This window comes from Panthera leo, chromosome B3, assembly GCF_018350215.1.
Source record: "Panthera leo isolate Ple1 chromosome B3, P.leo_Ple1_pat1.1, whole genome shotgun sequence".
In the NCBI taxonomy this organism is placed as follows: Eukaryota; Metazoa; Chordata; class Mammalia; order Carnivora; family Felidae; genus Panthera; species Panthera leo.
In genome coordinates this window covers 60,209,585-60,230,911 of record NC_056684.1, presented here as the reverse complement: position 1 = coordinate 60,230,911, position 21,327 = coordinate 60,209,585, and the positions used below count along the sequence as shown (strand labels likewise).

At 39.7% G+C, this 21,327-nt stretch overlaps 1 protein-coding gene and 1 non-coding gene across 8 annotated transcripts in view; both read right to left on the bottom strand.

The window, feature by feature from the left end:
• Positions 1 to 21,327, bottom strand: part of TTBK2 (tau tubulin kinase 2) — a 166,688-nt gene that overhangs the window by 61,994 nt on the left and 83,367 nt on the right. The gene's annotated exons all lie outside the window — the stretch shown is intronic.
• Positions 3,752 to 3,854, bottom strand: LOC122223281. The gene has a single exon (XR_006204166.1). It is a non-coding gene; the product is annotated as a U6 spliceosomal RNA (small nuclear RNA).

The following is a 21,327-nucleotide window of genomic DNA, read 5'->3' as shown; positions in this document are numbered from 1 at the left end:
AATCTAAAATACTACCCCTCCCCCCCTTCAATGCCACTCCACCCTTTTTTACTGTTTTTATTTTTTTAACATAATACCTTTCAATACCTAAAATTAATTTTATTTATATTTTTACTTATTTGTTCACTGCCTGTCTTCTTCCACTGCAATATAAACTGTGATAGCAAGGTCTTAGTCTTGCTCATTTCACAGACATAGAAACAGGCTCTGAGAGGTTAACTAAACTTATGTGAGGACACAGAATTAGTAAGTGATAAAACCAGACATCAACCAACGTCTTTTGATTTGAAATCATACATTGTTTCCACTCTACTGCTTCACAAGGATCAAATCAATACCCTAAAGATTCATGGATGGCACCATAACTCAATATGAAAACTTGACAAACGTGAAAACGTTCACAGCCAATAATTTTCATTAGTAGACTTTTCTTTCCCAGTAACTTCAAATTACCCTCAATTAAGATGTATTACTTTTATAGCCAGAAAAAGACTATAATAAATGTTGTTTTTATTTACTTACTTATTTATTTATTTATTTATTTGTTTATTTTTAATGTTTATTTATTTTTGAGAGAGAGACAGACAGACCATGAGTGGGGTAAGGGCAGAGAGAGACACACACACACAGAATCTGAAGCAGGCTCCAGGCTCCATGCTGTCAGCACAGAGCCCAATGTGGGACTCAAACTCACAAACTGAGATCATGACCTGAGCCAAAGTCAGACACTCAACCGACTGAGCCACCCAGACGCCCCAATAAATGTTATTTTTAAAATCTTGTTACCAGAATCATTCCGGTCATACGCTAAAAGATAATCATTCTACACGTTCTTCCTTCATTTACTCATTTTTGTAATCTGTTCAAATAGTTTTCTGTATATCCCTTCTTTCATGAAATTCTGTCTTCCCTTTTTTAAGAATTTCATTTTTTTTTTAACGTTTATTTATTTCTGAGAGAGAGACAGAGTGTGCATGCAGGGGAGGGGCAGAGAGAGAGGGAGACACAGAATCCGAAGCAGGCTCTGGGCTCTGAGCTGTCAGCCCAAAGCCTGACATGGGGCTCGAACTAATGAATAGTGAGATCACGACCTGAGCCGAAGTCAGATGCTCAATTTGACTGAGCCACCCAGGTGTCCCTGACTTCATTTTTAAGTAAACTCTGTAACCAACATGGAGATTGAACTCACAACCTCAAGATCAAGAGTCACATGCTGACTCTCTTGACCAAGCGCCCCTCTCTTCCCTTTTTAATTACTCCTTTTTGTTTTTTTCTTAAGCTGTAAATATTTTAAAAATAGTCTTTGTATTTATTTTTTTTAAGTTTTTTTTTTCTTAACGTTTATTTATTTTTGAGACAGAGAGAGAACAGAGCATGAATAGGGGAGGGTCAGAGTGACAGGGAGACACAGAATCCGAAGCAGGCTCCAGGCTCTGAGCTATCAGCACAGAGACCGACATGGGGCTCGAACTCACGAGCTGTGAGATCATGACCTGAACCGAAGTTGGACGCTTAACCGACTGAGCCACCCAGGCGCCCCTGTATTTATAACAATTTCGGCAATCAAAAGTTCCTGCAATATATTTAGATCTCCTTTCTTTTCTTAGCTGCCATTCATTGACAATCATAGTCGGTAGATCTCAATATTTTCCTAAGACATTCATGACTGACAGGAATATTTAATATTCTCAATTTGATGGAACTCTGAGGTCAGAGATTCCTTTTCTAAACAAAGAATGTGTAGGATTATATATGAAAGCCTACCATCAATCTTTTTCACTAAATAACATTTCACTGGCTATACTTTTATTCATTACCTGACAAGAGCCTTCACTAACAAAAATATTTTTGTAGCACGTACTTTTGCCCAGTTATTTTAATTCCAGTAACTGTCAGGATAAAAATCCCCAGAGTTATTACCACACTCTGCAGTCCAGTCCACAGTTAATCAGACATCTAGATGTCCCCTAACAGATTCTAGCCAAGACAAACCCAGGGGATCCTTTCCAGTTAAGAGCACCCCTGACCTTGCTTCTGCCATGAAAAAGTGAGAGCTAAAGACAGATCAGCTGTATACAAAGATCTTGATGTGACTCATCAAAGAATAATGCCAGGTCAAGAAAATTCAGCCACTTTATATAAAGCAGAAAAGACAACTCAACCCACCTGGGGAAAACAGTCATATATACAACTAATTCTAATTTAAAGCAGATTATAATGAACATCATTAGCAAAGTACAAAGAGCTATGAAAAAGCCTAAGAGTGGTAAGGATTAGTTCCATTTGGAGAAAGGGAAGAAAGAAAAGTCCCACTGAAGAAGAAAGTCTTAAGAATAAGGCAACATTTAATGGGGCCTTAAAATAGAGGATCTCTTCAAATTTCCCTAATTAACAGCAATTTGGCAATATCTATCAAAATTACAAATGCATGCATTCTCTTTGACAAAGCCATTTCACTTCTGGAAGTTTATTTTATAGATATACTTGCATATGTACAAAAATAACGGATGTAACACATTCGTTCACTACATTAATGTTTGTGATAGCAAAAGACTGCAAGCAACCCATATGTACATAAATCGTGGACTGATTAAATAAATTACAGTACATATTTAAAATGGAATATACTTTGCAACTGCAAAAAAAGAAGGAAGAAGTCCTATATCCTCACATGGGAATATGTCCTAGATATACTGTGGGGAAAAAAGACAAGTGTAAAATATACATCACGTTACCTTTTGACTCAAAAAGAGAAAAATGAGAATATACATTCATATTTATTATATATGCAAAAAGAAATTCTGGAAGAATACATTTAGGAAATAGTAACAATATAGCTACCTATATTGTTGGTTGGAAAGAGGGATAAGGGCAGTATAGAAAATGAGTACATTTGGGAGAGCAGAGGTAAAGTAGGAGATTTGTTTCATGGTTTACCTTTTAGTTTTTTTTGAGTCAGGTTTATTAAGGTATAATTTACACCGTTAAATCCAAACTTTAGGTATACACAGTTCTATGAGTTTTTAAAGATACACAGGCATGTAACTACCACTGAAGTCAAGCCATAGAGTATTTCTATCACCCCTAGAGTTCCCTTAAAGGCTGTAGTCAGTCCCTTCCCCTCCATTCCCAGTCTCTGGCAACCTCTGATTTCTGTCCCTCACAAGCATTTAGAATCATCTTTTTAGGTTAACTGCTGGGTAGTAATGTCTTAACTGTGGTTTTAATGTGCATTTCTCTGATAACTAAAGATGTTCACCATTTGCTACTGTGTCTCTTCTTTGATGAAAGGTCTATACAAATCTTTTGCTCATGTTTATTCATTTACTATTGAGTTGTGAAAATTGTTTATAAGTCCTTTGTCAGATGTGTGTTCTGAAATATTTTTTCCTACTCTATGACATGTCTTTTCATTTGCTTAATAGTGTCTTTCAAAAAAGAGCTTAACTTTGGGGCGCTTGGGTGGTTCAAATGGTTAAGTGGCTGACTTTGGCTCAGGTCATGATCTCGCAGTTCATGAGTTCGAGCCCTGCATCAGGCTCTGTGCTGACAGCTCAGAGCCTGGAGCCTGCTTCAGATTCTGTGTCTTCCTCTCTCTCTGCCCCTCCCCTGCTTGTGCTTTCTCTCTCAACGATAAATAACAAAACATTAAAAAAAGGGGGGGTTAACTTTGATGAATTTTTACCTTATTTTTGTACCATATAAATACATTATCTCTTAAAAATTATATTTAAAAAATCCTTTTTCTAAAAAAAATATGTAAATCTTCATGAATTTACATGTTATCCTTGCACAGGGGCCATGTTAATCTTCTCTGTATCATTCCAGTTATAGTATATGTGCTGCCAAAGCAGGCATTATTTACATCTTGAAAGAAAAAAGTGAGAGTGGTTAACAACCTAAAAGCATATTTGATTAAAATAAATACCTAGATATTTGGATGAAAGTGAAAATGAAAATGAAAAAGAAAAAGTTGGACGTTGAAAATCTGAAAACCTTACAACAGGAAGAAGGAAAAGCATTTTAAGTAAAAAGAACACTGTGAACAATGCAAAATGGGAGCAAAGTACTGTGTGTGTCAGGCAAAGTGTCTGATATGGCTGGAGCAAATGGTGAGAGAAAATAATGGAATATAGGTTGGAATCAGGCTAAGGATAGCCTTGAATGCCATATTAAGGTTTTTGGTTTATAACATGCAGGCAAATGGAATTCATAAAAAATTTTAAGTAGGGACGGGACATGATCAGGAAAGTTCTTGGGATGTATACTCTGCTGGAGGTAAAAATAACAGACTGGAAGGAGGAGGTGGGGAGACCAACAAGGAAACTCTTTTAATAATCCAAACAAAGAAACCACAAGAGTACTACAAGCACAGAGCAATGTGAATGTGAAGGAGGGAATGAACGTCAGAGACAAAATGAGCTCCGGGGAGAATAAATCTAGAAGGAGAAGGGAAGAACTGGAGAAATGAGCCCAGACCTATTGCTAACCAAAGGGAAGAGATCAGAGAGTGGGTGGAAAGCATGGAGAACTGTGTAATATAGCCCCCAATGGAAGTAAGAAAATAGCTGAAATTGTGGGGTGCTAACAGAGAAATAGACTCTTAAAAATTTTGTTAAGTAGGTCACTATAACCCTAGGCACTAGAAGTTTCAACTGAATAGCAGAAAGGAAGCAGGAAAAGAAAACAAGCCATTGCAAGAGTTGAGATACAAAGGATCAACATGAGACCCAGATGGAGTGAGGAAATTAAGGCATACTTCAAATCAGGAAGAAACAATAATGAACATGACGATTCAAATTATTAAGTAAACAAAAGTTCAACTCTGAAGCTGTATGGAACAGAATACTGTAAATGTACGCAGCTCAGGACTTCTATGTGCCTCACACATCCCTATTCAATGTAACTAATACATCTCAAAGTTAAATAGTAGAGTTAAATAGTAGAGGGTCTCAAAAGCAACCACATAAACAACTCACTAGTAGTGCAACAGAGACTATACATCATTCCCATTGTAATGCATTCTGATGGTCCTATACTAAGGATACTATTACTAAGTATGGTAAATAATTTATATTTATGTTTTGAGGGAATTTCCTTGTGGTGATGGAATAGTTTTGTATCCTAGACTGTATACGTGTATCTATGGATACAATAGATTGTATACAATAGATTATAGATATAATAGATTGTGTCCACATATTGTGTATTGTATCCATAGACTGTGGTGTTGGGTGTACAAATCTATACATGTGATAAAGTTTCACTTACACTCTTCCCTCATGTAAAAAAAAAAAATAGTGAAAGCTGACTCAGGTCAGGTCTGCACTTAAGCTGATAATCGTATACCATTATCTCCTTCCTAGTTTGTACAACGTACTACAATTATGTAAGATATTATCACCAGGAGAAACTAGGTGAAGGCCATATGACAACTGTACTATTTTACAATAGCTCCCTGAATCTGCTCCATACTCCAAAACAAGTACTGTCAGGTCTACAAAAGAGAGAAGATTTAATACAAATTTTAGAATGGAGGTTATGTGTAGAGCTGCAATGGCCAATTAAATAGCAACCTAAAACTAAACAAAATTTAAGGGGCACCTGGGTGGCTCAGTCCATTGAGGTCTGACTCTTGATTTCAGCTCAGGTCACGATCCCAGGGTTATGTGATGATTGGGCCCTGTGTCAAACTCCTTGTTGATCATGGAGCCTACTTAAGATTCTCTCTCTCTCTCTGATTCTCTCTCTCTCTGTCCCTCTCTCTCTCTCCCTCCCTCCCTCTCTCTCAACTCCCTCCCTCTCTCCCCCTCATCCCTCTCCCCCATTCTGTCTCTCTCAAATAAAAAACAACACAGAGAGAAAACAAATAAATGAAATTTAAAATTCAGTCCCTCACTTGCTCTGGCCACATTTCAAGTGCTCAAAAGCGCCATGTAGCTAGTGGCTACCATATTAGTATAGATGCAGAACATTTCCATCCTCGCAGTAGCTTCAATTAGACCATACTGCTTGAGGGAAAAAAAGGGGTGGGATGTAAGGTGGTAATAAGATATTTCTTAACATAGATGGAGGCCACAGATGTTTTAATATTCTTCCTTAAAATTTTTATGTTTTTTTTTTTTTTTACATTCTTCTGGAACACATATGGCAAGACAAAATCAAAATATTGATTTTTGCAGATAACATGACAGCATACCTAGAAAATCTAAGTGTTTCAACTTAAGCTTCTTAAAAGGAATGAATAAATTAAACAAAATTGTACTACATGAAACAAATCTACAAAAGCAACTTTTGATTTGATATTAGTGGAACAATATGAGAAAATGATTTCAATCATAATCATGATCCAAAAAGTATGAAATTAATTTTATTTGAGACTTAAAGAAAACTATGAAAATCTTACTGAAATCTTAAAAGGAACCAGCTAGTGATATGTAAATAAAGGGAAAGTTCATTCCTCACACAGCCTGAACTATGTTCACCCACAATAACGTTCTCTCAGCTCTCTCCTCTTGCTCTTTCACAGGGCAAACCAGATCCTCACCCAGGTTAAAACCAACTCTCAGACTAACCTGTAAATCTAAACAAGCAATTAAAGGTGTCTGGAGAAAAACAAACAACTGTCCTGACAACCTCCCCTTAAATTGCCGTGATGCTCAAATGAGCTTTCAGCACAGGCCAGCAATCTATTTTGCTGATGCTAGTTTCCCTCTCTTCCTTTCCATGGTAACTATTATTTCACTTGTCCTCTTCTCTCCTCAAACTCCAACACCATTCTGCACTCCCAGCAAAAGGCCTTGCCTCTTTCTGCACTGAGAAAATAAAAGCAATGAGAGAACTTCAACTTCCCACCACCAAACCTAAATGCTTCCCTGTATCTGTCTCCACTTAATTCTGCCTTTTCTCAATTACAATGGATAAAGTGTTCTTGCTCTTAAAGAATGGGCTAACCCCATCATTTGTGTCCAGGTTCCTTTCCTTGATGGCTATGCAAGAATGTGGCTCCTTGAATTATTTTTCCTCTGTCCTACAATATCATTTTTTTTTCATGTCTCCTAGAGCATTACCATCAGTACACAAGCATGCTATAATAACTGCCATTAAAAAAAAAAAAAGGAATAAACTAAGGAAGGATTTTACTTCCCTTTCAGCCCCTTTCCTGTTTTACCACTCTTCTTTAAAAAAAAAAAAAAAAAAAAAAAAGAACCAGCTCTTCCCATAGCGGCCTAAGGTGATCTCTGACAACGGTTCACTATTCACTTGATCCAGAAAACTACACAATCATGCAAATCAAAAAGTACAAATCTTCATGTCCACTTTAAGAATACACGTGAAACTGCCCAGGCCATGAAGGGTATGCATATCCAAAAAGCCACCAAGTATCTCAAAGATGTCACTTTGCAGAAGCGACGTGTGCCATTCCATCACTATACTGGTGGAGTTGGTAGGTATGTCCAGGCCAAACAGTGGGGATGGACACAGGGTTGGTGGCCCAAAAAGAATGTGGAATTTTTACTGCACAGGCTTAAAAATGTGGAGAGTAATAGTGAACTTAAGGGTTTAGATGTAGATCCTCTAGCCATTGAACAAATCCAGGTGAACAAAGCCACCAAGATGTGGTGTAGAACTTACAGGGCTCACGGTCAGATTAACCCATATGTGAGCTCTCTCTGTCACACTGAGATAATCCTTACTGAAAAAGAGCAAATAGTTCCTAAACCAGAAAAGTTTTCACAGGAAAAAAAGCATTTCCCAGAAGAAACTGAGGAAATAAAAACTACGGCCCGGGAGTAAATTCTACGTAAAATAAATGCAAATAAAAGTAAAAACAAAAAAAAATTTAAAAATCTAAAAAAAATAAACTCCTCCAGAAAGTTGTCTATACTCCCTTTCTCTATTTCTCCCCAATCCTCTCTTTAACTCACTCCTATTAGGTTTTCATTGTTCTACAAAACTATTCTTATGAAAGTCACAAAAAGGTTTCATCTTGCCAATCCAGGTCAGTTCTCAGTTCCCACCTTACTTGACCTATCTGTAGCATCCGGGATAGGACAGCACCAGGTGGGCGATGACCACCTACATATATGAAGCACTTTCTTCACTTAACTCCCAAGATACCACACTGATTTTCCTCCCCCCCCCCCCAACGTTTTTTTAATGTTTATTTTTGAGAGAGAGACAGACAGAGCACAAATGGGGGAGGGGCAGAGAGAGAGGGAGACAAAGAATCCAAAGTAGGCTCCAGGGTCTGAGCTATGAACACAGAGCCTGATGTGGGGCTTGAACCCACAATCCGTGAGATCATGACCTGAGCTGAAGTCCGACACTCAACCAACTGAGCCACCCAGGCATCCCTGATTTTCCTCCTACCTCATTGGCTGATTCTCCTTCCCACTATTCTGGGCTAGCTCATAGTTTTCTCTTTTTTTAAGTTTATTTGTTTATTTTGAGAGAGAAAGCAAGGGACAGCATGCACACGAGTAGGGGAGGGAGAGAGAGAGATGAGAAAAAGAATCCCAAGCAGGCTCCACACTGTCAGCACAGAGCTGGGCACAGGTCTCCATCCCACAAACCATTTGAGTTCATAACCTGGGCTAAAATCAATAGACCCTCAACTGACTAAGCCACCTTGGTGCTCCTCACAGTTCTTTTCTACTCATCATCCAATTGCCAAAGTAACCAGTGGCTCAGACTTTTATCTAGCTATATGGGCTCCTGAGCCATCGAATCTCATTCCATTTTCTTCTTTTATATTGATGATTATATAATATTTCTCCTTTAATCTCTTTGTTTTTTTAATATAATTTATTGTCAAATTGGCTTACATACAACACCCAGTACTCCTTCCAACAAAGGCCCTCCTCAGTGCCCATCACCCACTTTCTCCTCTCCCCCAGCCCCCATCAACCCTCAGTTTGTTCTCAGTTTTTAAGAGTCTCTCATGGTTTGCCTCCTTCCCTCTCTATTTTTTCTCCTTCCCTTCATCCGTGGTCTTGTGTTAAGTTTCTCAAGATCCACGTATGAGTAAAATCGTAAGATATCTTTCTCTGACTTATTTCATTTAGCACAATACCCTCCAGTTGCATCCACATTGCTGCAAATCGCATGATTTTATTCTCTTACATTGTCAAGTAGTATTCCATTGTACATATAAACCACATCTTCTTTATCCATTCATCAGTTGATGAACATTTAGGTTCTTTGCATAATTTGGCTATTGTTGAAAGCGCTGCTATAAACATTGGGGTACATGTGCCCCTATGCATCAGCACTCCTGTACCCCTTAGGTAAATTCCTAGCAGTGCTATTGCTGGGTCATGGAGTTCTACTTTGAATTTTTTGAGGAACCTCCACACTGTTTTCCAGAGCAGCTGCACCAGTTTGCATTCCCACCAACAGTGCAAGAGGGTTCCCATTTCTCCACATCCTTGCCAGCATCTACAGTTTCCTGATTTGTTCATTTTAGCCATTCTGACCAGTGTGAGGTGGTATCTCAGTGTGCCTTTGATTTGCATTTCCCTGATGAGTGAAGTTGAGCATCCTTTCATGTGTCTGTTGGCCATCTGGATGTCTTCTTTAGAGAGGTGTCTATTCATGTCTTCTGCCCATTTCTTCACTGGATTATTTGTTTTTTGGGTGTGGAGTTTGGTGAGTTCTTTAGAGATTTTGGATACTAACCCTTTATCCGATTTTCATTTGCAAATATCTTTCCCCAATCCATCAGTTACCTTTTAGTTTTGTTGACTGTTTCCTTTGCAGTACAGGAGCTTTTTATCTTGATGAGGTCCCAATAGTTCATTTTTGCTTTTAATTCCCTTCCCTTTGGAGATGTGTCAAGTAAGAAATTGCTGCAGCTGAGGTCAAAGAAGTTGTTGCCTGCTTTCTCTTCTAGGGTTTTGATGGTTTTCTGTCTCAGATCTAGGTTTTTCATCTATTTTGAGTTTATTTTTGTATACAGTGTAAGAAAGTGGTCTAGTTTCATTCTTCTATATGTTGCTGTCCAGTTCTCCTAGCACCATTTGTAAAGAGACTGTCTTTTCTCCAATGGATACTCTTTCCTGATTTGCCAAAGATTAGTTGGCCATATACTTGTGGGTCAAATTCTGCGTTCTCTATTCTATTCCACTGGTCTATGTGTCTGTTTTTGTGCCAATACCATATTGTCTTGATGATTACAACTTTGTATTAGAGGCTAAGGTCTGGCATTGTGATGCCTCCCGCTTTGGTTTTCTTCTTCAGTATTACTTTGGCTATTCAGGGTCTTTTGTGGTTCCAAACAAATTTTAGGATTCTTTGTTCTAGCTTTGAGCATAATGCGGGTGCAATTTTGATTGGGATTACACTGAATGTATAGATTGCTTTGGGTAGTATTGCCGTTTTAACAATATTTATTCTTCCAATCCATGAGCATATGGGATATTTTTTTTTAATTTAATTTTTTATTTTTAAAATTTTACATACAAATTAGCATATAGTGCAACAATGATTTCAGGAGTAGATTCCTTAGTGCCCCTTGCTCATTTACTCCATCCTCCCTCCCACAACCCCTCCCATAACCCTCAGTTTGTTCTCCATATTTATGAATCTCTTCTGTTTTGTTCCCCTCCCTGTTTTTATACTATTTTTGTTTCCCTTCTCTTATGTTCATCTGTTTTGTCTCTTAAAGTCCTCATATGAGTAAAACATATGATTTTTGTCTTTCTCTGACTGACTGATTTCACTTAGCGTAATACCCTCCAGTTCCATCCACATAGTTGCAACTGGCAAGATTTCATTCTTTTTGATTGCTGAGTAATACTCCATTGTATGTATATACCACTTCTTCTTTATCCATTCATCCATCGATGGATATCTGGGCTCTTTCCATAATTTGGCTATTGTTAGTAGTGCTGCTATTAACATGGCGGTGCATGTGTCCCTTTGAAACAGCACACTGTATCTCTTGGATAAATGCCTAGTAGTGCAATTGCTGGGTTGTAGGGTAGTTCTATTTTTAGTTTTTTGAGGAACCTCCATACTGTTTTCCAGAGTGGCTGCACCAGCTTGCATTCCCAAGCATATGGAATGCTTTTCCATTTCTTTGTGTCTTCTTCAACTTCCTTCATAAGCTTTCTATAGTTTTCAGCAGTTTCAAAGATGTTTTACGTCTTTGGTTAGGTTTATTCCTAGGTATTTTATGGTTCTTGGTGCAATTGTAAATGGGATGGATTTCTTGATTTCTCTTTCTGTTGCTTCATTATTGGTGTATAAAAACACAACTGATTTCTGTACACTGATTTTGTACCCTGCGAATTTGCTGAATTAATGTATCAGTTCTAGAAGTTTTTTGGTGGAGTCTTTCAGGTTTTCCATGTAGAGTATCATGTCATCTGCAAAACGTGAAAGTTTGACTTCTTCTTTGCCAATTTTGATGCCTTTTATTTCATTTTGTTGTCTGACTGCTATGCTAGGACTTCCAACACTATGTTAAACAACAGCGGTGTGGGGCGCCTGGGTGGCTCAGTCGGTTGAGTGGCCGACTTCGGCTCAGGTCATGATCTCACAGTCTGTGAGTTCGGGCCCCGCGTCGGGCTCTGGGCTGATGGTTCAGAGCCTGGAGCCTGCTTCCGATTCTGTGTCTCCCTCTCTCTCTGCCCCTCCCCCATTCATGCTCTGTCTCTCTCTGTCTCAAAAATAAACATTTAAAAAAAATTTTTTAAAAACAAAAACAAAAAAAAAAAAAAACCAACAGCGGTGAGAGTGGACATCCCTGTTGAGTTCCTGATCAGGGGAAAAGCTCTCAGTTTTTCTCCATTGAGGATGATATTAGCTGTGGGCTTTTCATATATGGCTTTTATGATGTTTAAGTATGTTCCTTCTATCCCGAATTTCATGAGGGTTTTTATTAAGAAAGTATGCTGTATTTTGTCAAATGCTTTTTCTGCATCTATTGACAGGATCACATGGTTCTTACCCTTTCTTAAGGTGATGTATCACATTGATTGATTTGTGAATACTGATCCAGCCCTGCAGCCCAGGAATGAATCCCACTTGATCATGGTGAATAACTCTTTTTATATGTTGTTGAATTCGATTTGCTGATACCTTGTTGAGAATTTTTGCATCCATGTTCATCAGGGATATTGGCCTGTAGTTCTCCTTTTTTGTGGGGTCTCTGTCTGGCTTGGGAATCAAAGTAATGCTGGCTTCATAGAATGAGTCCAGAAGTTTTCCTTCCATTTCTATTTTTTGGAACAGCTTGAGAAGGATAGGTATTAACTCTGCTTTAAATGTCTGGTAGAATTCTTGAGGGAAGCCATCTGGTCCAGGGCTCTTATTTGTTGGGAGATTTACGATAACTGATTCAATTTCTTTACTAGTTATAGGTCTGTTCAAATTTTCTATTTCTTCCAGTTTGAGTTTTGGTAGTGTGTGGGTGTTTAGGAATTTGTCCATTTCTTCCAGTTGTCCAGTTTGTTGGCATATAATTTTTCATAGTATTCTCTGATAAATTGCTTGTATTTCTGAGAGATTGGTTGTAATAACGCCATTTTCATTCGTGATTTTATCTACTTATGTCCTCTCTTCTTTTCGAGAAGCCTGGCTAGAGGTTTATCAATTTTGTTTATTTTTTCAAAAAACCAACTCTTAGTTTCATTGATCTGTTGTTTGTTTTTTTTATTCTATATTGTTTATTTCTGCCCTGATCTTTATTATTTCTCTTCTTCTGCTGGGTTTGGGGTGTCTTTGCTGTTCTGCTTCTAGTTCCTTTAGGTGTGCTATTAGATTTTTGTATTTTGGATTTTTCTTGTTTCTTGAGATAGGCCTGGATTGCAATGTATTTTCCTCTTAGGACTGCCTTTGCTGCATCCCAAAGGCTTTGGATTGTTGTGTTTTCATTTTAATTTGTTTCCATATATTTTTTAAATTTCTTCTTTAACTGCCTGGTTGACCCATTTGTTCTTTAGAGGATGTTCTTTAACCTCCATGCATTTGGAGGCTTTCCAAACTTTTTCTTATGGTTGATTTTAAGTTTCATAGCACTGTGATCTCAACATGTGCATGGTATGGTCTCAATTCTTTTATATTTATTGAGGACTGTTTTGTGACCCAGTATGTGATCTATCTTGGAGAATGTTCCATGTGCACTCGAGAAGAATGTATATTCTGCTTTATGATGAGAAGTTCTAAATATATCTATCAAGACCATCTAGTCCAGTATATCATTCAGGGCCATTGTTTCTTTATTGATTTTCTGTCTAGATGATCTGTCCATTGCTGTAGGTGGAGTATTAAAGTCCCCTGCAATTACCACATTCTTACCAATAAGATTGCTTATGTTTGTGATTGTTTTATATATTTGGGTGCTTCTGAATTTGGTGCATAGACATTTATAATTGTTAGCTCTTCCTGATGGATAGGCCCTGTGATTACTATATAATGCCCTTCTTCATCTCTTGTTACAACCTTTAACTTAAAGTCTAGTTTGTCTGAAATAAGTATGGCTACGCCAGCTTTGTTTTGACTTCCAGTAGCATGATAGATGGTTCTCCATCCCCTCACTTTCAATCTGAAGGTGTCCTCAGGTCTAAAATGGGTCTTGTGGAGATAGCAAATAGATGGGTCTTTTTTTTTAAATCCATTCTGATACCCTGTGTCTTTTGATTGGAGCATTTAGTCCATTTACACTCAGTATTATTATTGAAAGACATGGGTTTAAAGTCATTGTGTTATCTATAGGTTTCATACTTGTAGTGATGTCTCTTGTCCTTTGTGATCCATGCAACATTTCACTCACAGAGTCCCCCGTAGGATCTCTTGTAGGGCTGGTTTATTGCTGATGAATTCCTTCAGTTTTGTTTGTATGGGAAAACCTTTATCTCTCCTTCTATTCTGAATGACAGGCTTGCTGGATAAAGGATTCTTGGCTGCATATTTTTCCTGTTCATCACATTGAAAATTTCTTGCCACTCCTTTTGGGCCTGCCAAGTTTCAGTAGATAGGTCTGCTACTACCCTTATGTGTCTACCCTTGTATGTTAAGGCTGGTTTATCCCTAGCTGCATTCAGAATTCTCTCTTTATCTTTGTATTTTGCCAGTTTCACTATGACATGCTGTGCATAAGATCGATTCAAGTTACGTCTGAAGGGAGTTCTTTGTGCCTCCTGGATTTCAGTGTTTGTTTCCTTCCCCAGACTGGGGAAGTTCTCAGCTATGATTTATTCAAGTATACCTTTGGCCCCTTTCTCTCTTGTTCTTCTTCTGGAACTCCTATGATACGGATATTGTTCCGTTTCATTGAATCACTTAGTTCTCTAATTCTCCCCTTGTGATCTAGAATTTTTTATCTCTTTTTCTCAGCTTCCTCTTTTTCTGTAATTTTATCTTCTAATTCACCTATTCTCCCCTCTGCTTCTTCTCTCCTCATTGTGACCGCCTCTATTTCAATTTGCACCTCATTTATAGCATTTTTAAATTTATCATTACTATTTTTTAGTTCCTTGATCTCTGCAGCAATAGATTCTCTGCTGTCTTATATGCTTTTTCAAGCCCAGAGATTAATCTTATGACTATTATTCTCAATTCTTGTTCAGTTATATTGTTTATATCTGTTTTGATCAATTCTTTAGCTGTCATTTCTTCCTGGAATTTCTTTTGAGGAGAATTCTTCCATTTCACCATTTTGGCTAGTTTTCTGTCCCTTATGTATTTTAAAAGCTGTTATGTGCCCTGCTCCTGCAAGCACTACTATATTAAAGAGGGGTCATACATTGTCCAGGGCGTGGCCCTTCAGGAGATGTTTTTGGGAGAGTATTACTTGCTGTCTGTTGTTGTGACTTGGGTTACTTTGTCTCCCTACTTGTGGTGATGCTTTGGACCTTCCACCAGGTGTGCTTTGATTTGTTGAAGTAGCCCTGGAAAGGAAAACAAACAGACAAACAGAAAACAAAAACACACAAACACACAAACAAAAAAAGACAAACAAAAAAACAGAAACACCAGCTACAAGTAAACCACAGGGTGGAGGCAGTGCTGATGAAAGAGGCCTTATTCCGTACAAAGAAATGATGGGAGGCGGGGGAAGGGAAGAAAGAATAAAAATTCACCAGAGAAACTATATGGCTTAATCCAGAGAGAGAGAAAGGAAAATAAAGAAGGAGGTGGGGAAAAAGAAAAAGAAAAGAAAGTTACCCAGACAGATAAACTATATGGCTTAATCCAGAGAGAGAGAGAAAGGAAAATTAAGAAGAAGGCAGGGAAAAATGAAAGAAGGTAAATTTGTTCAGAGAGAAACAATACAGCTTAATTCAAGACAGAGAAGGGAGAATAAAGAAGGAGGTGTGGAACAGGTATCAAGAGAATGGGTTAAATATGTCTGCTGAAACAAACCAACAACCAGAGTAACCAGACTAGAGGGAAGAGATAAGAAAGAGAAAAGGAAGGAACAATGTATCTACATATATTAAACCAGGCAATGCAGCAGGGCAGGTCTGGAGGAGGGCTGTCTGGTTCCTCAGCGTCTACCCTGCCCCAGTAGATATGCAGTTACCCGGCACGGAGGGGCGTGGTTTGGTGTAGGCTGGTCTCGCCTCCACTGTGGGTCCTGCTGTCTGATCCCTGAGGCCTCACCTTGGTGGTTTAAGGAGAAAAATGGGGACACCCCCCTCCCCCCCCCCCAGTCTCTCCTCCACAGACCCGGTGTCCTAAACCACTCTGTTTCGGCCATCCTCACTGTGCCACGGGTGTAAATGAAGCAGTTTGTCTCGCTTCCCCAACTCCTATGCCTGGCACTTGGCTGGGATTCAAATTCTTGCTCCCCGGGTTCCGGTACAGGGGAAGCGCCTCTCTGCGCCACCCGATATGTGGTGCCTGGCTGGCGGGAACAAGCAGGCTTTGTCCTGTCCCACAGCACTCCAGGGAGGGGATTGCTTTCTCCTACTGTGGACTGCATCCCTGACCTAGCCACTGAGCCCGGGGCTGGCTCCCCCTTTCCTCAGGTACGCCATTCCGGCCAGCCAGCCCCAGTCTGGAGCAAGCCCCACAGTTAGAGATTTGATCTTTCTCCGTCCTGGTCTGAGATTTTTCTCTTGTCCAGATACAGTCCTATACTTCCCTAGCCACTCTTTCTCTTCCTTTTGTCTCTCTGCAGAAGCAGATCCCTGCCCTCCATTCATTTTATCTCTCCCAGTTCGCAATCACGCATCTATGGCCAGTCAGGTTGTTCCAGGGGATTCCTGGGAATACGACTGTTTCTTTTCCTCCCAGACTCTTGGGATTCAAAGTCCTTTGGCTTCAACACTTCTTTGTCTGGGAGAAGAGGGAAATTCGGATCCTCCTACTACTTCGTGATGTTGGCCCCTCCCTCCTCATTCCACTTTTTAAAACTGCCATTTATTTTTAAATATTGGGAGCAAATGATTTTTTTTTTTTTTTTTTTTAGTCCATTGTCTTCTGGGTGTTGGCCTTATTGAAATAAATTCCTTTCTTGTTTCACCACCACTCTCTGCCTTTGGATTTTTCTCAACAGCCAGTAACTGAATCTTACCTGTTTGGGACCCCTAGAGCCAGGTGCTCTTTTAACTCTGAGCCCCAGCTACAACCCCACTCCTAATCAAATGATTCTTAAATTTATATTATCTCCAATCCTGATTTCTCCTTTAAGGTATATATTACTATATCATATCACCTTCTTGTTATTTCCATCTGAAATCCAAGAGGCATCTCAAACTTAACTTCTAGAAAACAGAATACCAAATCCACTCTTCATCCTTCTTCCCCATTATGTTATTGGTATGATCATTCATTCAGGACTAAATTTAGTAATCAACCTTGACCCTTCTTTTTCCTTGACATCCCAACATCAACAAATCCAAAACGAAGTTTTGTTAAGTCCATTTTTAAAATATATCCTAAGGGCACCTGGATGGCTCAGTCAGTTGAGTATATCCAACTCTCGATTTGTGTGTCTGTCTCTTGATTTTGGGTCAGGTCATGATCTCATGGACATGGGACATGAGACAGAGCCTCTTTGGGCTCTGTGCTGGGCATGGAGCCTGCTTAAGATTCTCTTTCTCTCTCCCTCTCTCTCTGCCTCTCCCCTGCTTGCACTTTCTCTCAAAAACAAAACAAAACAAAACAAAACAAAACAAAACCTATATCCTAAATATGACCATTTCTCACCACTTTCATTATAGCACCCTAATGCCCTAGGTCCCAGTCACCATCAATGATCAGTGGACCATGGCATTAGCCTTCTAACTTATAACTTTCTGATCTCTTCTTCACAGCCAGAGTGACTTTATAAAAAAACAAAAAACACATGTTCTAAAAATTGAAAAATGATTATTTAGAACAGAAATGGGAGGGGTGCCTGGGTGGCTCAGTTGGTTAAGTATCTGATTCTTGATTTCAACTCAGGTCTCAATCTTGGGGTCGTGAGTTTGAGCCCCGCATAGGGCTCCACATGGGTGTGGAGCCTACTTAAAAAACAAAAAATTAGGGGTGCCTAGGTGGCTCAGTTGGTTAAGCATCCAATGTCAGCTTGGGTCATCATCTCACAGTTCGTGGGTTCGAGCCCTGCATCTGGCTCTGTGCTGACAGCTCAGAGCCTGGAGCCTGTTTTAGATTCTGTGTCTCCCTCTATCTCTGTCCCTCCCCATTCGCACTCTGTATCTCTCTATCTCTCAAAAATAAGTAAACATTAAAAAAAATTTTTAATTTAAAAAAATAGAATAGGGATGGGATTCTAAAAATATATTCAAGATCAATAAACTGTATAGAACCTAAGTTCTTTCCTGCATGCATACTAATTAACACAGGAATACTGATAAAACTGAAGACAGTCTCCTTACAATTTCTAGGCATTGAAATTCTCCTATGGCTATGTTTTAAATATAATCTACCACTAAATATAATTCCACTATGTAGTTACCTTATTGACAGATCATGTACCAGAGTATGCAATAACCCTGCTCAAAATTTTCCCAAGGCTTCCTATCGTGTTTGGAATAAAATCCATCTCTTTGCAAAATCATACACAATCCAGGGCCAACCAACCTCTTAAACCTCGTCTCTCTCCACTTAACCCCTCATCATGCTACACTATGTTGTGCTATAGCTCCAGTGGCCTCCCTGCTTTTCCTTGAACACACCAAACTTACTCTGCCTCAGGGCTTTTGAACTTGCTGTTCCCTTTGCCTGTAACTCCCTTTCCAGATTATTCACATGGCAATTCACATTGTTCTCATACTTCATTCAATTCTAAACTCAATACCTCCTCAGAAAAGTCTTTTTTTAAAAAATATTTTTATATATATGTATTTTTAATGTTTATTTTTGAGAGAGAGAGAAAGAACATGCACACGTGCAAGTGTGAACAGGGGAGGGGCAGAGAGAGTGGAGGACAGAGGATCCAAAGCAGGATCCAAAGCAGGCTCCACGCTGACAGCAAAGAGCCCAAAGAGGAGCTCGAACTCAATGAACTATGAGATAATGACCTGAACGGAAGTCTGACACTTAACCGACTATGCCACCCAGGTGCCCCAAGAAGTCTTTTTTAACTAATACGTCCAAAATAGTCTCCTATCCTCACTGCCCATCACTCTCTATGTCAATATACTGCTTTGTGTTTATTTACAGCATATACTACTACCTAAAATTATGTATATGTTTATCTGTCTTCTCCACTAAAATATAACCTCTATAAGAGCCAAATTTTGGTCTGCTTGTTCACCACTACAGTCCCAGCACCTAGATCCATGCCTCACACGCATTATGTGCTCATTAAATATCTGTTATGTGTGTGAATAAACAATAACCTGGTAATAGTTTAAAAACTAAAAAAAAAAAAAAAAAAAAGACATCTGGAAAAGAAATGGGATTAGAGAAATATATTGAAATCTAGTAAGCTACAAAGAACCTAAATTCTTTACCTGCTTTGCTATCTATTAATGCAAGACCTTCATTAAACTCAAAAAGATTCTTCATAATTTCTAGGCAGGTAAATTCTCATGTGCCTATATTTTAAATATAATTTACATTTATGTATACAATTCTAGTAGCATATACTTAGTGTAGCAAATGTATTCAAAATTAGCATTTCAACTTGTATACAACTAATTTGCTAGAAATGAAAATCACAATCAGTACCATGTTAAAACAAAACTAAAGGTAAAGAGGAGATATTAGAAGAACTGAACTGTAAGGATGACATTATAAGGAGTTCCACTTATGATAGGAAAAGATAGGATTAGTAGGCAAGAGGGAAAGATTAGGACCTGAAGTCCCTGGGTGGGGAAAAATGCATATTTGGAACAATTCTAGGAGTGTCTGATCACAGCAAACCCCCTCACCAGTAAGGTTCCACTTAAGAGTGTAACAGACACCATCTACTCCCCCCCCAGGTTTCCCTTAGGAATTTGACAAAAGACCTAACTATGACCAATAGCCACCCCTCATACAATAGAATAGAGACAATCAGAAATGGACCACCCAGCACCTAGAACTATCAAGCCAATAAGGGTGGGACCTGAGAGGGAACAGGGGGAAGGGGAAAGCTAACCAAAACCTTATAAAACAAGGACCCTTGCCAATAGTCGGCTGGCATTCACTTTCAAATGGTCCCTTTCTGTAAAGAGAGCTTTCATACTACTCTTACTTTCTAATCTTATACTCTAATAACCTTTTGCCTGCTGGTCACTTTGTGTCCTCCTCTTCATTCTTCAAAGTGGTGAGACAACAAATCCAGGTATTGAGGTAAATAAAAAATCCTGCAACACACTGACCTGATTCCCAGTAAAACTGGTGAAAATTATTTTAAAAACAGCTAAATCTTCTGAAAATGGTCCTTAGAGCAAATAATGAATGAAGAAACATCTATTCAAGAAAACTGAAAATTAAGTAAAAAAGGCTAGAGTCTACGGTACTTGCACCAAAACCACTCCTTCCCTCCCCTCTTCCAGAGCAGAGAGGGTGGTTCCACTCTAGACTGTTGCAACCAAGGACACCAGACTCCATCCTTTCTCAGTTCCCAGCCAGAGGGCTTTCTTCCCATAGGAGCAGGACTTCAGCATTTCTCAGCTTCTTCCAGCTGTCTGTTGCTGAGGAAGCTAATCCAGGTTAAGTGTGGACAGAGAAGTACAGTTCCTTTCTTGCACCCAGCTTCCACTCATGGAATGGAGGCTCTACCTTGGGTAGGAATGTGTTGCGAATACTGGGGGCCCAACAGCCCTCTCCTGGCTCAGGAAGCAGTGCTTCCATGGCAGGAGAGACAGAGATCTCAGCCTACTGCCCCCATCTCAACCCTAGGGCTCAGCTCCTAAAAAATAACGATGTTACTCAGAAGCTCAGCATAGTCCTCACCCCCAACTCCAGAGCCCTGGCTCAGAGATTTTGCCTGGGGGTGAGAGGCTAAGAGAAAAATTACGAGGTGTACTCACAACTGCAAAGAAATGATCTTTCCTCCCCCCCCCCCCCCCCCCCCCCCCCCCCCCCCCCCCCCCCCCGCCTTCTGAAACCAGCCAGGGTGCACCCCGTCGCAGTCTGACATAAAGGCGGGAACCAATCAAGTTCTGCTGAATGGTTTGAAATAAAGGCGGGAACCAATCAAGTTCTGCTGAGCGTTCAAATTTAAATGTCAACCTATAACAGCTCTGTAACCTCAAAAAAATCCCTAACTTGTTTGTGCCTGTCTATAAAAGAAGCTGTAAGATCCTTGCTCGGGGCCTTTTGCGTCACCGGCAAAGAGTGCGCGGAGCACAGGGTTCGAACCTGCAATAAACGACCCTTGCCGCTTGGCTTTGACTCTGGACTCTGGTGGTTTGTTTTCGGGCGGTCTCTCGAATCGGGGCATATCATTTGGGGGCTCGTCTGGGATACCCCCAAAACCCACCAGACCCCAAGTCAATGGGTCGTCCCTGAGACCGATCGGTAAGTGAGCCGGCTCTGTCCGTTTCTGTTTTTCTGTTCGTTTCTGGCTCTCCCGCGCGGGATCTGTATCAGTGACTGACACGGCCCTGGCGGACGCGCTATAGGGCAGTCGGTCAGGTCCAGTAGGAGACGTCCACTGGCACCCGTCTGGGGCACCTTTTTGGGCCCATCGGAATTTTTCTGGTCGGGTGGCAGACACCCGAAACGCGCTAGCGATCTAAGTGTTGTGTTAAGTGTTGTGTTCTCTATTCTATAACCTTTAAGTGTTAAACTCCTTCTCTTTCACAGGTGACCTGGCCTGGCCCAGCCAGAAATCCTCATAACTTTACTGTTTCTCCTTTTAATCCTTTCCTCCACCTCCAGGATATAGATGGGCCAATCTCAAAGCACTCCTCTTTCTCTCTTCGTTGCTAACTT